Source organism: Chlorocebus sabaeus, chromosome 8 (assembly GCF_047675955.1).
Source record: "Chlorocebus sabaeus isolate Y175 chromosome 8, mChlSab1.0.hap1, whole genome shotgun sequence".
NCBI classification, from domain to species: Eukaryota; Metazoa; Chordata; class Mammalia; order Primates; family Cercopithecidae; genus Chlorocebus; species Chlorocebus sabaeus.
The window spans coordinates 52,417,854-52,434,003 of record NC_132911.1 but is presented as its reverse complement, the minus strand read 5'-3'; the positions used below and the strand labels follow the sequence as shown (position 1 = coordinate 52,434,003).

The following is a 16,150-nucleotide window of genomic DNA, read 5'->3' as shown; positions in this document are numbered from 1 at the left end:
ATAAAATAATAATAAAACAATGTTCAAATTACAACAGACATTATTAAATATTTTTCATTATTGCCATCTTATCACTAATAGTATTCAGTTTGGTTTTCTACCATGTGACAATCCTTAAAATGCAATTTTGAATTACTCTTAAATTTCTTTCCTTTATTTTAATGAATGTTTTGTGCTTCCACCCAAAGGCAAAATGAGTAAGAGGAGCTTTATTTTATAAACAAACAGGAGGCTTGGAGCTCATCAAGTTCTGATGCTGAGACTTGTTCAGGGAAATTGGCCCAGGCGCAGGCAGGTGGTCAGCTCTGGACTTGTCTGTGTGCACCTGAAATTGTGGTGGGTGAAAGTACAAACATGAGGATGTTAAAGTCAAGTCACAAGACCTGTGTGTGCACTTCCTCAGGCGCTTGACTGACACACAGTTTTTAAGCATAGTAAACATCAGATCATTTCCAAGGTAGGACTTCCTTTCCATTTTTATTTTTATTTTTTTGCAATGATAGGTCCTCACTATGTTGCCCAGGCTGAACTCGAATTCCTGGGCTCAAGCGATCCTCCCACCTAGGCTTCCTGAGTAACAGACTACAGGCACACACCACCACACCCAGCTGAGGACCTTATTCCTTTATAACATACATGGTGTAAACGAAAGAGAAAGTTCTAGAGTTCCAAAGACAAATATGTTATATTCAGGAGCTCTCCTTCCACAAGATCCACTGCTAGCAACTTCAGAGTAATTATTTATTTAGAAAATATTCCTTTCAACTGCTTTTAGAGTGGTAATGCACATTCCCGAACTTCCTTCTACCTGGGAGGTCCCCTTGGAAAACGTAGTATTTTTACCTTCTATGCTCTGAAGCCTAAGTAAAGGATGCTACTATCATGTCCTACATTTTTTCTGTGTACTAACAGCATTGTGATAACTGTAAGTGGATTTTTCTGTGAGGTATCTGGCATGTGTAAAACAAGGAAAGCTTGCCTGCATCTAATTAATCAGCAAGGGCTCCCTCTGCTGGTTAAGGAAGATGCCAGGCGCCCACAAAGAATATCATAGGTGTGAATTCTTAACAAGGAAATTTTTATGAAAACAAATCAGATATTATACAAAATCACCAAAAATCTCAATACATATGGAAAGTCTAGGATCTGCCTTTACCCTCCTTGTAAGCTAATAGGTTCGCCTATTTTGGTTTCATGAATGCTGGCAGAAGACATGAGACCTCTGGATCAGAGACATGGGACTTTATTACTCAGGACATGGCATGCATATGACAGTTCTCCTTTTCCTGAATGTGTATGGGGCTAGCATGGAGAGGCCCAGATGGATGTTTTACATGCAGTGGATTTGCGCCACATCTGACAAGCACTGAGCTTGGGGGACACACCATTGTCCCATCAAACAGTAAGTCAGTCCACTCTTTGTCTTGGAAGGAGACCTTATCCAGTTCCTCAAGGAACTGGAAACACACTCACTGCAAACACAACCTGAGAAATGGCCAGGCTAAACGGCAGCCAGGGCCTTGCATTCTTGAAATACCCAGCAAGACTTGCAGACATGCAAGAAACCCATGGAGAACTGTCTTCCTCAATAAATACTAGATGGCTATTATTGCTAATAATTTAAAGTTTCAACTTCATGAAAGTCATTGCAGAATTTATTTCTTCTTACTTTTTGTAGATGATTTATTTTACTAACTTTCCACCATACTATACTGTTGGTTAAAACTTTCTAAAACTAGAAGTGAAAATTTCACTACCTTTTATCAAATAGTAGTTGGTCCATTTAGTAGAATTAAAAATAAGGATAAGTGACAACTAATATTTCACAGAGTTTAAAATTTAAAAAAAGTTAAATTACCATAATGTGAGACTCGTCAGTTATACGCGAATACTTTCCAGAGTCCCTTTTGAAGTATTCACAGCGATAGAATTTTAAATGGGATAGAGTATTATAGAATGGCAGAAATCCATAGATAAGCCCTTAAACTTATAGCATCACAGAATTTAAAGCCTTCGGGTTTGACAGAAACCAATTATAATATTTTGACAGCTGGCTTTTATGTTCTTATTTTAGCATTAGCCAAAAATCTTGTACCACCACAGTGTAACAGTTTTAAATCAAGAAGTGGTCGAGTTTCCACTATTGCTATAAACATTTCTGCCTTGCCTTTATAGAATACTTGACTGTCTCCAAAGTGTTTTTGCACACCTTCTCTCCTTTGCACCTCACATTTACCATAAGGTTTAGGTAGAAGATTTTGCTATCTCCCTTTCATTATTGAGGAAACTAAGAAGCAGAGCAGTCACATGAGAGCTGGGAGCTGGTGCAGCCCATTCTGAAGAGCTGGGCTGTATTTGCACCCCATAGCTGCTCCCCCACTTCGCCACCAGCTTCCCCACTCTATCAGCTGAGAGGCTGCAGATGGCTGGTCACAGAAAACCTTACTCATACTTACTTCACCTGCAAGGAATTTACAGGCTTTCCTGACTGAGCAAGTCCAGGGGAGGGGCACACTTCCAGGGAGGTTTGCTGAGGGCGCATCTGTGGTCTGCCGTCCTCAGGGTGTGTGCTCCCTCCCAGGCTGACTCGTCTCATTAGAGTAAATTGCCCACAGCGATTCCAGGTCCAATGCCCACCCACCGTCACTCAGATGCAAAGGGATGTCCTTCTCTCAACCATCAAAGAACATTCTTGAGCAGCCTTCTAATTAGGCCAACCTAAACCAATAGTTTTGGCTGGGGCAGCCGATGGCGGGGGAGGTCATAGATGCTAAGCTGCTACCCTAACGTCCATTACACTAATAATTTTGAAAAGTGCTCACGATGCAACTCAGTTTGCAAGGTGCTTTCTATGGATAACTTGCTAAGCTTTAACTGTCTCTGAGGTCATGCGATAAATGCAATGCTTCATATGAATTAACTAATTTATTTTCCACACCAGTACAAAAACCTTATTAGGCAGGTGCTACTGTTATACTTGTTTTAGAGATTAGGAAACCAAAGCTGAGAGAGGTTAAGTGACTTGTCCAATGCCGCACAGCTCAGAAGTGAGAGATCCTAGATTCAAGCAGACAGGCTGATCCCAGAGCCCACATGCTTATCCACGGCACCAAGCCACTGCCTGTGGGAGAAGGAAAAACAGGAGTCCTGTGGCTACATGAATTTGGGAAGTCCTGCATAACTTATTCCCGTCTTGGAGACTCGCAGTGCACATTAGGATAAGAATATTCTGAGAAATCCTGCAGGAAAGAAATTTATGTAACTTGCTTAACTCAACATTTCCCAAACTCACATTGCTACAGAGCTTTTCTTGTCTAACACCTCCAGGGAATAGCTTTCCACCCATTTATCTGTCTTCAGTGAGGTACTCTGTCATATGACTACAATAAAATTCATGATAAATCAGCTCCTTTTCCATGGAGAGCCTTTGTTTTCCTGGTTTTGCTTTGCGTTGGCAAGTTCAATCAAGGCTCAGGGTCCCACGGTGCTGCTGTCTCTTCCCTGTTATACTGCCCTGATTGACAATGCAGTGATGGTCAGTGGGGGCTCTGTGTGGAGGGGAGACTGCCTCCTAGGCTGGCATCTCATCTGTTTCTAGTACTTTTCTAAGTGAGAGTGTTTGGACACTGAACAAAATGAGTATTGGTAAGACAAAAATAGAGCAGCACTAACACTTCTGATCCCAACATTTTATTTTTTTTTTTTTTATTTTTATTTTTTTTTGAGACAGAGTCTTGCTCTGTCGCCCAGGCTGGAGTGCAGTGGCCGGATCTCAGCTCACTGCAAGCTCTGCCTCCCGGGTTTACGCCGTTCTCCTGCTTCAGCCTCCCGAGTAGCTGGGACTACAGGCGCCCGCCAACTCGCCGGGCTAGTTTTTTGTATTTTTTAGTAGAGGCGGGGTTTCACCGGGTTAGCCAGGATGGTCTCAATCTCCTGACCTTGTGATCCGCCCGTCTCAGCCTCCCAAAGTGCTGGGATTTATCCCAACATTTTAAAGAATTATACAGGAGTGCTCACTTAGCTTTTAGTAAATAGAGAACAGTTTGTCCTTGCAGACATTCCTCAGGAAGAGAGAGGACGAGGCACTACTAATAATTAGGTGGTTCTGAGCTGTTTTAGTCCATTCTCTCCATTCTCTCATTGCTATAAAGAAATACCTGGTTTTAAAAAAAAAAAAAAAAAGAGGAGGGTGAGTTGGTTCACAGATCCCCAGGCTGTACAGGAAGGACAATGCTGGCATCTGCTGGGCTTCTGTGGAGGCCTCAGGAAACTTCCAATCATGGCAGAAGGGGAAGTGGGAGCAGGAGCAAGAGAGAGAGGAAGAAGTACTACACAGTTTTAGATGACCAGATCTTATGAGAGCACTCACTCAGTATCACGGGATGGATGGTGCTAACCCATTCATGAGAAATCCATCCCCATGATCCAATCGCCTCCCACCAGACCCCACCTCCAACACTGGGGATTACAATTCAACGTGAGATTTGAGTAAGGCAACATCCAAGCTCTGTCATGGGCCCTTCAGATGGGAATGTGTGCCGAGTGCTCCCCACTGTTACAAAGTTATTTCACTTCTGTGGCCCCGTGTGTCACATACAAAACACTCTCCCTCCAGGCTCCTGACTTGATGTCTGAGCATCTGATTTGGGCAGGGTCTGTCTTCATTTCCTCATGTTTTTGTAATGTGTCTCTTGTCCACAAAGTCAACCGTCAGTCCATTGTCATTTGCTGCTCTGGTACAATTTCCTGAGGCCACTTGTTTTTCAAAGCATACAACTGGGAAGAGATCGTTTTTATTTGAGTCAATAAAAAAGTCACTGACTCCAAAGCTACTTCAGGCTGAGAGCAGGTACGTGTGCATGGCAGCTCTAACCTGGGAGCCCGCCTTTGACTTCACAGCCATCTTGATGTTCAGGCTCCCTACTGGCTCTACATTTGCCTGTCTGCTCTCCAGGAGATGCATTTGGAATCTCAGCATTTTTGTCATCGACTGAGTGCAGAAAGTCAGTCTTGGCATTATTGCCCATCAGCAACTTGTGGTCACTGGCCAGGTAGTTCTCAATCTCATGGTGATGCAGAAACTTGTACTGGAGGATTAGGGCTCTCCATTAGTCACTGTCCTGAGAAAGTGATTATTTATTCTACAGAAAATCTATTCTTTTCAGGATGTGCCAGCTTACATGGCTCAACCCAGACAGGGTGCCAAGACCTGGGAGGACCAGTGCATGACTGCTGCTCTTCTAACTTCTTCTCCAGCAGAGCACAAATAATTCTCTCCATGCTGCCGAGGCCTCATTACTCTCACTACAGCACTTCCAGATACCATAAATCCATCGTCATCCCGGGATACAGGCCTGGAGTTAGGGAGGAGAAGTCTAGGGACAGAAAACTCAACACCTCTTCTTTAACACTCCAGGACCAATGTGGAGCTGGGATTCTGGGCAAACACATCCTTCCACTCTGCCGCACAGCCCTGGCTGAGATCTATTGGCCTCCCAGGCATTTGAAAGCCAGATCCATCTTTTTTCTTGTTTTCCCTGGAGACATCAGCAGATTTTGTGTCCCCGTATTTGTCAAAGTATCAAGACCCCGGGGTTGGCGATATTTGCAAAACAAGGGAGGGGCCCAGAAGCCTCAGCAACCATGACTGGACACATTTGATGGCAACTGACTCACTTCCTGTAACACAGACACTCTCATCCCTTGGCCTTGTCCTCAAAGTGCCCGCTCTGTTCTCTGGGAGTCTCAGCCTGCCTGTAATTGAGAAGTAACTGCTTGAATCTGTCCATGGCCTTTGCCATGATCAGACCACCAACATCTGGGACAATCTGGGAGTATATTTGCTGGGGACAGTCACGGAGACAGATCCAGGACACTTGAGAGTTTAAATAGTGGCTGTTTGGACACTCAGAGCACAGTGATGTTCAGAAATGTTTGGTGCTGCCTCTGAAGAAAGCATGGAAGGAGAGAGGTACAGTCATGAATCTACATTGACTGCATTTCTCTAAGTGAGCCATGAACCTTCCTCAAAACCCTTTTAGATGGCTGTTGCTTTCTGGAATTTCTCTATGTGGTGGTGAAATTAACATGAGTTGACTTTGATGTCTAGTTTTGATATCTAGTCTAAAGTGAGGGAATAGGTGAGAGAACAGATTCTAGAGAAAGAATGCTTGAGTCCTAGTTCTGAATGCTGTTCCTTAGCCCTAATAAGCCTCAGTTTCCTCATGTATAAAATGGGTATAAGAGTATATCATGCAGCCTCACAGGACTGCTGGATTAACAGCGTTAACACATGTGAGGGAGATTATAAATGTCCACACCTCCATCCCTCCCTATGTCATCTATGTCTTTGCATTGTGGTTCTGTAGCTCCTCCCATCGAGAGGCAGAGTCTCTTCTTTGAGTCTGAGCTGGCCCTGTGACATTCTGGCTGATAGAACTGGGTGGAAGCAGCATCCTGCCATTTCTGAGTCAGCCTCAGGAGGCCATGCATTCTTTCACCTCCCCTCTTGGGAACCCATTGCCACCCTGTGAACACAATGAAGCCAGGCTGGTGGGTGATGAGAGACAAGTGGCCCAGTTGCCCTATGACCCTTGCCATCTGATGGTTAACCGTGAGAGATCTGAGTGAAGCTCTCTGAGACCAGCCAGCTTCAGCCACGCCACCCTCCAGCTGACCACAGATAAAAGTACAAGCCCGGCCAAGATCAGCCAAGCTGAGCCCCATCCACCCAGAGATTCATGAGGAATAATAAATGGTTCTTGGTTTAAGCCAAGCTCAGGCTACTATTCGAAATATCATAGGCTGAGTGGATTCGTCAACAGACAGTTATTTTCAGTCCAAGTTCATGGTGCCAGCAGGTTCTGTCTTTGGTGACGGCACACTTCCTAGCTTGCAGGTGGGTGCCTTCTCACTGTGTCCTCACATAGCACAGAGGCTGCACTTTCTTCCTCTTCTTATAAGGGCACTACTCCTATTGTGGGGGCTCCACCCTCATAAACTCACTTAAACCTAATCACCTCCCAGAGGCCCCACCTCCTAATGCCACTGCATTGGGGAGGAGGGCTTCAGCATACGAATTTGGTGGTGGGGTGCACAATCATTTTGTTCATAAAAGGCACTAGTTCTGTAGTTATTTGCTAACTGACAAACAAAACCTAACTGATATCACATGTAAAGGCTTCAATGGGCATATATTAAGCGCTCAAAAAATATGAGCCATTATTATTGTCCAACACAACAACTTAAAAAGACAGATTTTCATCCAATATACAAACCTGAAATTTGTAGAATCAAGAATGGCCTTGTCTTCCCACACCTTATAGTTATAAAGAAGAGGTCACATTATTTTTAAAAATAAGCAACTTCAACAAATGTTTTCAATTCATTTATTATAAAGGGTTTCAACTGTGGCAAGTCTTTTGTGCCATGTCCTTTCATATGAAAGATACAGTGGCTGAAAATGGACTGGTAGGGGAGAGATAGTTAGTGAACAATAGCAAATGGTTGTAATTTTTCACGATGGAAGAACACGGAGCTAAAGGTCGATGATAGCAGTGGAACTCTCACAGAGCTTTCTGAGATGGAGAATGGGACCACTTTCCTGATCGTTTCTACTATGGGTTTGAATGCTTACACAGTAGCATGGTCTTTATGAGGTCAGAAACCATGGAAAATGGGAAAAGAAGCTAAATTAAGGAATGAGAGCAGGGTGAGAATACAGAAAATCAAGAAAACATCAAGGGCTGAATAAATCATTTTCGTAGGTAAGAACTCCAGCTCCTGAGCTCACCCCAGGTGAGTGATTAGAGATGGCTTATTTTGAAATGCATTTCCACAGTAGAGGGGGGGTCATAGAATGCCAGAATTCTGTAGCCAGCAAGGACTCCAGAGGCCCTGTCCTAGCAGAGCAGTTTACTGACATCTGCCATCTCTTCCTAGGTAGGTTCACTGTTAGCTGCTGTGAGCAGGAATGCTGCCTTTAACTTAGCATTCCCTATTTCTCTAAGAATATATATTACTATAATTCTGTTTTCAGTTTGATGTTGATACACAACTGTTCCAACAAATTAATGTTCCCATCTTTGGTTGACTCATTTGGCCAGAAAGCAAGTTCACAGATTTTCCATGCCATCCCTCCAAAGAAAAAAACATAAGTGTGTCATTGTGTTTTCATGCTAACGAGCATTAAAAAAATTAATGCTTGGAGGCTCTCCAGCCCGGTAAATGAGTGGATATAAATACATACTTCAGTAGTGTGTCAGAAAATACAGATTGTCAACTAAATAGCCATTCTCTTTTTATCTTCTTTTTTTAATCAACCTAACCCAATTTTGTCTGGGGCAGCAGCATTGCTATTACAAAAAAAAAAAGAAAAAAAAACCTCTCCCAGGCTCTTTTGCAGCCAGTTGTATTCTATGACACTGTTTACAACAAGTCTGGTAAAACCACTGAGGTTGAGTGACTCTCCTGAATGCAATAGAACCCAACTGTAACTGTCATGAACCGGGGGCCACTTGTCTCTATGTAGACAACTCAACTAAACTGTAAGACACTATGACACAAGGAAATGCCAAAGTGTTACATAAAGCATTGTAATGTACCACCACAAACAATGAAACACATCTAGAAGTTGAAAGGGAAACGTGTGTGTGTGTGTGTGTGTGCGCGTGTTGCAGAGGTGGAGGTAACATTGTTAACAGTATTGTGTTCCTTGAAGACCAAGCCATAGTGTCCATACTGATTCATGGTTGTTTCTAAAGCTCAAGTCCTGTGAGAAAAGTACACCCGGAACCCTGAACTTAAATAAATGTCTTTACTCATCTGAAGGCCAACCCAATTTTATGGGCCAAATTGAAATTGACTCCAACCTTCCTTTTGTTTTGGGGCCATGGAGTCTGCATGTCTCCCGTAGCCCATTCATTCATTAAACATTTGTTGAGCACTTACTCTGGGCCTGGCTCTGGAATACCAGAGTAAGTTACATTCGGAAAACTAAATTCCATGTCACAAATGAGTAGGGCTAGCTTGGACTGGGGCATTTGGAATATTCATGTGCCAAGCATAAGACTTCTGGTTTGTGACGTGCAGTGGTGATGGTGATGGGAATCAACTGCTGTGTAGGAGCAGCTGTAATTTGAACCAGAGTATTTTGTTCTGCGTCAGGTGCATCAATAACTTCTGAAATAATCTACATTTCCAAAGTCACTTTAATCCATTCTTAGTCTTCGCTTTTATGAATTCTGAACTCCTAAATGTGTCTAGGGTTTGAATCCAAAGATAAATAGTTTCCATTTCTATCCCTGGTTAGAAACAACATACAAATGGAAAAGTTGGGTTCAAAGGCACATTAATCACTCATTACAAGAGATGCCAATAGATGGCCTGGTCTTCATACCACTTCTCCATTTCACAGGAAATCTGGCAACACTTCATCATTACTGGGCCCTTATTAATCACTTTCCTCTGTATATTTTATAACAGTATTTGTCACTATAGTGATTCCCTGAAAACTGAGCTGGTAAGCCAGCAGAGACGCCTTCCTCCTTTGAGCAGGCTAAAATTAACTGCTCATTATGAAGTGCCACAGGAAAGCTACTAATGTGTCTTGTCCAGGAACAGTCACTTATATCTATCACTGCTTAATGATGTGAGCTATGAAGTCTCCGTGTTCAACACTCATACCCTACCCTTCCCTAAGAGACTGGATGATCTGAGCTCCCCACTCCAGAAACTTAGCCATTGTTTGCAGCAGCATTTAGGTTCACTTTTAAGCGATTGCTGCTAAACAAATTTACACTTGTCTGCCTTGACTGCTCTTTGGTAATTCAGCACAAGGGTCCTAGAATAACCCAATATAAAACAAGCTAGTGGAAAGTAAGTGCCTCTTACTGCAAGGTAACATTAACACCCACAGCACTGTAAGCAACCATAAAGGAATTCCAAGTCCTCTCCGAAAGTGGACATTATTGGATCATGATTATGAATTTGCATACAAAGTCTCAGACTGTCTGCTTTCTACTTGCTGTTTATGCTACTTGGCAGGCATTTGAAAGCTAAGACAGGACTTCTGGGAAGATGAAGTAGGTGTGCTCTTCCTGTCTCCTCCCACCAAGTACAACTAAGAACGCTGGACATTACATATAAAACACTGAAAGGTACAGAGAAGAAGCCAGGCTGGCTAGAGACCTGAGAAACATGATATGGGTTTCCTGTGTTTTCTTTTTGTTTCTCATATCCCGGACTTAAAGCTGAAGAAGCTGGCAACTGGGAAGTGCCAACAGGAAGAGGCATTAAAAAGCCCCAAGAAAAGCTGATCCTTCCTAGGTAAGGGACCAGAAAAGAGGCAGCCTATCAAGACAGAAAACTTTCACAAGGTAACCTCCCTGCCCCAGCCAAACACCACAGAAATAACGATGAGCCCACTCTCATAACATGTCAACAAAGGCCAGGTTGGGAGCCTAGATTCCCACTCTCTCTGGGTTATAAGGGAGTGCCCCATCCATTCCGCTCCCTACCCCACCAGGGTGGTGTCAGTGGACACCACATGGGGAGGCTGGACTTGCACTCCCACTCAGCACTAATGAAGTGCCCCTCCCTCTGCCAGCTGTGCTGGTGTCAGAGAGGCCTAGAGGAGAGTCAGGAATGTAGCCCACTGCAATGAGATCATCTCTGCCATAGTATCGAGGAGGCCTCATGAGGAACGGTCCTCTTCTTCACAACCAGGGACGTATCGATGGAACTCCCAACACCCAGAGCAGTGAGGCGACACCACCACTGTCAATGGAGACTGAGTGGAAAACCTGGGCTTCTATCCAACCTCAAGGTAATGAGGCAGCACCCTCCCCCGTCCCCGTCCCCAGCAGTGTCAGAGGACGATCACCAAAATCAAGGGTTTAAATAAGATCTTGAGTCTCATGACATAATACTTAAGTGTTTGGGTTTCCGTCCGAAATCACACATTATAACAAGGAAAAGGAAGATCTTGAATTGAATGATGAAAGAAAATCACAGCATGCCTACACTGAGATGACACAGACGCTAACATTATCTGACAAAAATTTTTAAGCAGCCTAGATAAAAATACTTTGATCAACAGATACAAACATGCTTGAAACCAATGAAAACATAGTCTTGGCAAAGAAACAGAAAGTCCCCATAAGAAATAGAAAAAAAAAAAAAACAAATAAAAATTTTAGAACTGAAAAATATAACCAAAATAAAAAACTCAATGGATGGTCTCAACAGAATGGAAGGGACAGAAAAAAGAATCCGTGAAGAGGACAAAATAGTAGAATGTACCCAATCTGAATAACCAAGAAACCAGACTGAAAGAAATAGAAAGCAGATTCTCAGAGACCTGTGGTACTGTCACAAAACCTCTAACATTTGTGTCAACAGAGTCTCAGAAGGAGAGGAGAAAGTGGACATGCCTGAAAAGTGCCCAAAGGAATGATGGCCCAAAACTTTGTAAATTTAACAAAAGACAAGCCTTCAGATTAAAGAAGCAAAGTGAATCCAAAATAGGATAAACCCAAAGGAATCAAGTCATAATTTAAAACATCATAATTAAACTTCCAAAAACTAGGACAAAGCAAAGCAAATTTCTAAAAAAATCTAAAGAAAAACAATACCTCATTTATAAGGGGAAAACAATTCAAGTGACAGACTTCTCATCAGTAGCCATGGAGGCCAGAGGAATGGCACAGTGATTCAAGTGCTGAAAGAAGAGGATCATTAGACTAAAAATCTACATCCAGTGAAAATATCCTTGAGGAATAAAAGGAAATTCAAAAGATCCTCTAATTAAGGAAAACCAAGAGGATTTGTTGCCAACAGGACTACCCTAAAAGAATGGCTACGAGTTCTCTAAACAGAAAGGAAAGAATGAAAGAAGAAATCTTGGTACCTCAGGTAGGAAGAAAAGAACAGCAAGTGAGAATATGGGTAAATACAACAGACTTTCCTTCTCTTAAGTCTTCTAAGTTCTTTCTAAGTCCCTTCTAAGAAAGAAAAACACAGAACAAACAGAAACCAAAATATAAAACATACTTAACTCCTAACTTATAAATATTTGCATGTAGTCTAAACATAACCTAACTATATGTTGTTTATAAGGAACTCATTTCAAACATAATGATATAGCCAGGTGGAAGGTTAAAGGATGGAAGAACATATATTATGCAAATATTAATCGAAGGAATGGAGGAGTACCTACATTAATATCTGATAAAGTAGGCTAAAGAGCAAAAAGAAAAAGAAAAAATACCAGCGACTGAGAGGGACATTACATAATAATAAAAAGTCAATCCATCAGAAGGCATAGTAATCCTAAATGTGTATGCACCAAACAACAAAGCCACAAAATATGTGAAGCAAAAACTGACAGAACTTAAAGAAATATACTGATCCATAATTATAGTTGAAGACTTCAACATCTGTCCTTCAACAACTGTTAGGACAACTAGAACTTCAACATCTGTCCTTCAACAATTGTTAGGACAACTAGGCAGAAGACCATCAAGGAAATAGAATAAATCAACAACACTACAGGTTCTAATCAACATTTATGGAATATTTCCCCTAGCAAGCAGAACGTACTTTTTTTCCAGAGATCCAAAGAAAATACACCAAGATAGACCACATTCTGTGCCATTTTTTAAAATCTCAACAAATTTAAATGTATTGAAGTCATTCTCTGACCACATAGAAACAAACCAGAAATCAAAAATGAGAAAATATCCAAACATGTGGAAACTAAAAACTCTCTGAAACACCTCTGAAAATCCATGGATCAAAGAGGATGTCTCAAGAGAGCTAAAAAAATACATTGAAGTCAATGAAAATGAAAATACAGCATATTAAAACTTGTGGGAAACAGCTAAAGTCGTGCTGGAAGGGAAATTTATACCACTAAGTGTGTACATTAGAAAAGAGGAGAGTTTCAAATTAATAATTTAATTTCCCAGCCCAAGAACCTAGAAAAAGAACAAAATTAACTAAAGCAAGCAGATGGAAGGAAATAACAGTAAGAGCAGGAATCAATGATACTGAAAAGAGAAAAATAAGAAAGAATGTCAGGTTTTTTTTAAGTTAGTACATTGAAAAGATCTATAGACTTGGCAAACCTCTAGTAAAATTGACAAGACTAAGGGAGAAAACCCAAAACGTCAAAATCAGGAAGGAAACTGGAGATCTCACTTTCCTTGCAAACATCAAAAGGATAAGAGGCCGGTGCATGCGGAGGACAGAACCCAAAGGGGCACACTCCTGGGCTGGCTGGTGTTCAAGCTGGAGGCTGCTCAGTGTTCTAAGGCAAATCTGATGTTCTGTAACAATGCTTGAAATAAATACCAGCCATCTCTATGAGCAACAGTTTCAGCTCTTGGCAGACACGTGTAACCTTATTGACGAAAATGACAATGAAATTGGGGCTGAGACCAAGAAGAATTGTCACCTGAATAAGAACACTGAAAAATGATTATTGCATTGGGCTTTTAGTGTCTTTTTTTTTTTTTTTAATTATTATACTTTAAGTTCTAGGGTACATGTGCACAATGTGCAGGTTTGTTACATATGTATATATGTGCCATGTAGGTGTGCTGCACCCATTAACTCGTCATTTATATTAGGTATATCTCCTAATGCTATTCCTCCTCCCTACCCCATCCCCACAACAGGACCCGGTGTGTGATGTCCTGTGTCCAAGTGATCTCATTGTTCAATTCCCACCTATGAGTGAGAACATGCGATATTTGGTTTTCTGTTCTTGCGATAGTTTGCTGAGAATGATGGTTTCCAGCTGCATCCATGTCCCTACAAAGGACACAAACTCATCCTTTTTTATGGCTGCATAGTATTCCAAGGTGTATATGTAACACATTTTCTTGATCCAGTCTGTCACTGATGGACATTTGGGTTGATTCCAAGTCTTTGCTATTGTGAATAGTGCCGCAATAAACATATGTGTGCATGTGTCTTTAGAGCAGCATGACTTATAATCCTTTGGGTATATGCCCAGTAATGGGATGGCTGGGTCAGATGGTATTTCTAGTTCTAGATCCTTGAGGAATCGCCACATGGTTTTCCACAATGGTTGAACTAGTTTACAGTCCCACCAACAGTGTAAAAGTGTTCTTATTTCTCCACATCCTCTCCAGCACTTGTTGTTTCCTGATTTTTTAATGATTGCCATTCTAACTGGCATCAGATGGTATCTCATTGTGGTTTTGATTTGCATTTCTCTGATGGCCAGTGATGATGAGCATTTTTTCATGTGTCTGTTGGCTGCATGAATGTCTTCTTTTGAGAAGTGTCTGTTCATATCCTTTGCCCACTTTTTGATGGTGTTGTTTGTTTCTTTCTTAAAATTTGATTGAGTTCTTTATAGGTTCTAGATATTAGCCCTTTGTCAGATGAGTAGATTGCAAAAATTTTTTCCCATTCTGTAGATTGCCTATTCACTCTGATGGTAGTTTCTTTTGCTGTGCAGAAGCTGTTTAGTTTACTTAGATCCCATTTGTCTATTTTGGCTTTTGTCGCCGTTGCTTTTGGTGTTTTAGACATGAAGTCCTTGCCCATGCCTATGTCCTGAATGGTATTACCTAGGTTTTCTTCTAGGGTTTTTATGGTTTTAGGTCTAACATTTAAGTCTCTAATCCATCTTGAATTACTTTTCGTATAAGGAGTAAGAAAAGGATCCAGTTTCAGCTTTCTACTTATGGCTAGCCAGTTTTCCCAGTACCATTTATTAAATAGAGAATCCTTTCCCCATTTCTTGTTTTTGTCAGGTTTGTCAAAGATCAGATGGCTGTAGATGTGTGGTATTATTTCTGAGGGCTCTGTTCTGTTCCATTGGTCTATATCTCTGTTTTGGTACCAGTACCATGCTGTTTTGGTTACTGTAGCCTTATAGTATAGTTTGAAGTCAAGTAGTGTGATGCCTCCAGCTTTGTTCTTTTGGTTTAGGATTGTCTTGGCAATGTGGGGTCTTTTTTGGTTCCATACAAACTTTAAAGCAGTTTTTTCCAATTCTGTGAAGAAAGTCATTGGTTTATTCAACACCGAAAATAAGCTCCTGCTAGAGGAAAGCTCAGATGCTAAGGCTACCTTTCCAGGTTGCTTTACCAATACTTGTTGTGGTCATCTATTAGGCAATTCAGGCAAGCTTGAGGAAAGTGATGACCTTGAAGTAAGGCAAGCAGCATAGAAGCATCTGAAAGCTGAGTTAGGAATCCCCATGGAAGCAGTTCCTCCAGAAGAAATTAATTATTTAACATGAATTCACTATGAGGCTCGGTCTGATGGTATCTGGGGTGAACATGAAATTGATTACATTTTATTTGTGAGGAAGAATATCACTTTTAGTCTAGATCCCAATGAGATTAAAAGTTTTCTCAAAGGAAGAACTCAAAGAACTTCTGAAAACAGCAGCTAGTTGTAAAATTAAGAGAACACCATGGTTTCCAATTATTGTAGAGGCTTTCCTTGTTAAACGGTGGGATAGCTTAAATCATTTGAATCAGTTTGTTTATCACAAGAAAATACTTAGAATGTGAATATAGAGATGAATGATTACTGAAAAAATTCTCTACTTGGTAAATTTAAAATGATTGTTTTGTTTTAAATTTTGTTCCCTATTAGGGGAACTCTCATATGATACACTGATACTTTACAACCTGCTTGGAAAAAATAATTAACTTATAACTTTGTATTACACACCCAGGATATATGCTCTGTTTGTAGAAGACGTTTATGAGTAGATTATTGTAAAATGAGAGAGCAAATAAAACTTAATTTAAACTGTTCAAAAAAAATGATAATAAGGGAATACAATGAACAATTCTATACATATAAATCTGACAAATTAGATGATACGAAGCAATTCCTTGAAAAACTCAAACTACTACAATACTAAATAATTATTTCAAAAATCATTGTGTTAGCCCTGAAACTATTAAGACAATTTAATTCATAATTAACAAACTCTCAGAAAGGAAATCTTCAGGTCCAGGTGGTGTCACTGGAGAATTCTACCACACATGTAAAGAAGAATTAGTGCCAACTCTGCAGAATCATTTCAGAAAATAGAAGAACACGTCCCAGTTCAGAACTAGAAAAACACAGTACAACAAAAGCAACAAAGCCTGGT

General features: G+C 41.0%; 1 pseudogene; it reads left to right on the top strand.

Annotated features, from left to right (window-relative positions):
* The first annotated feature begins 13,300 nt into the window (after positions 1 to 13,300).
* Positions 13,301 to 15,681, top strand: LOC103237682 (isopentenyl-diphosphate Delta-isomerase 1-like; annotated as a pseudogene).
* The last annotated feature ends 469 nt before the right edge of the window (positions 15,682 to 16,150 follow it).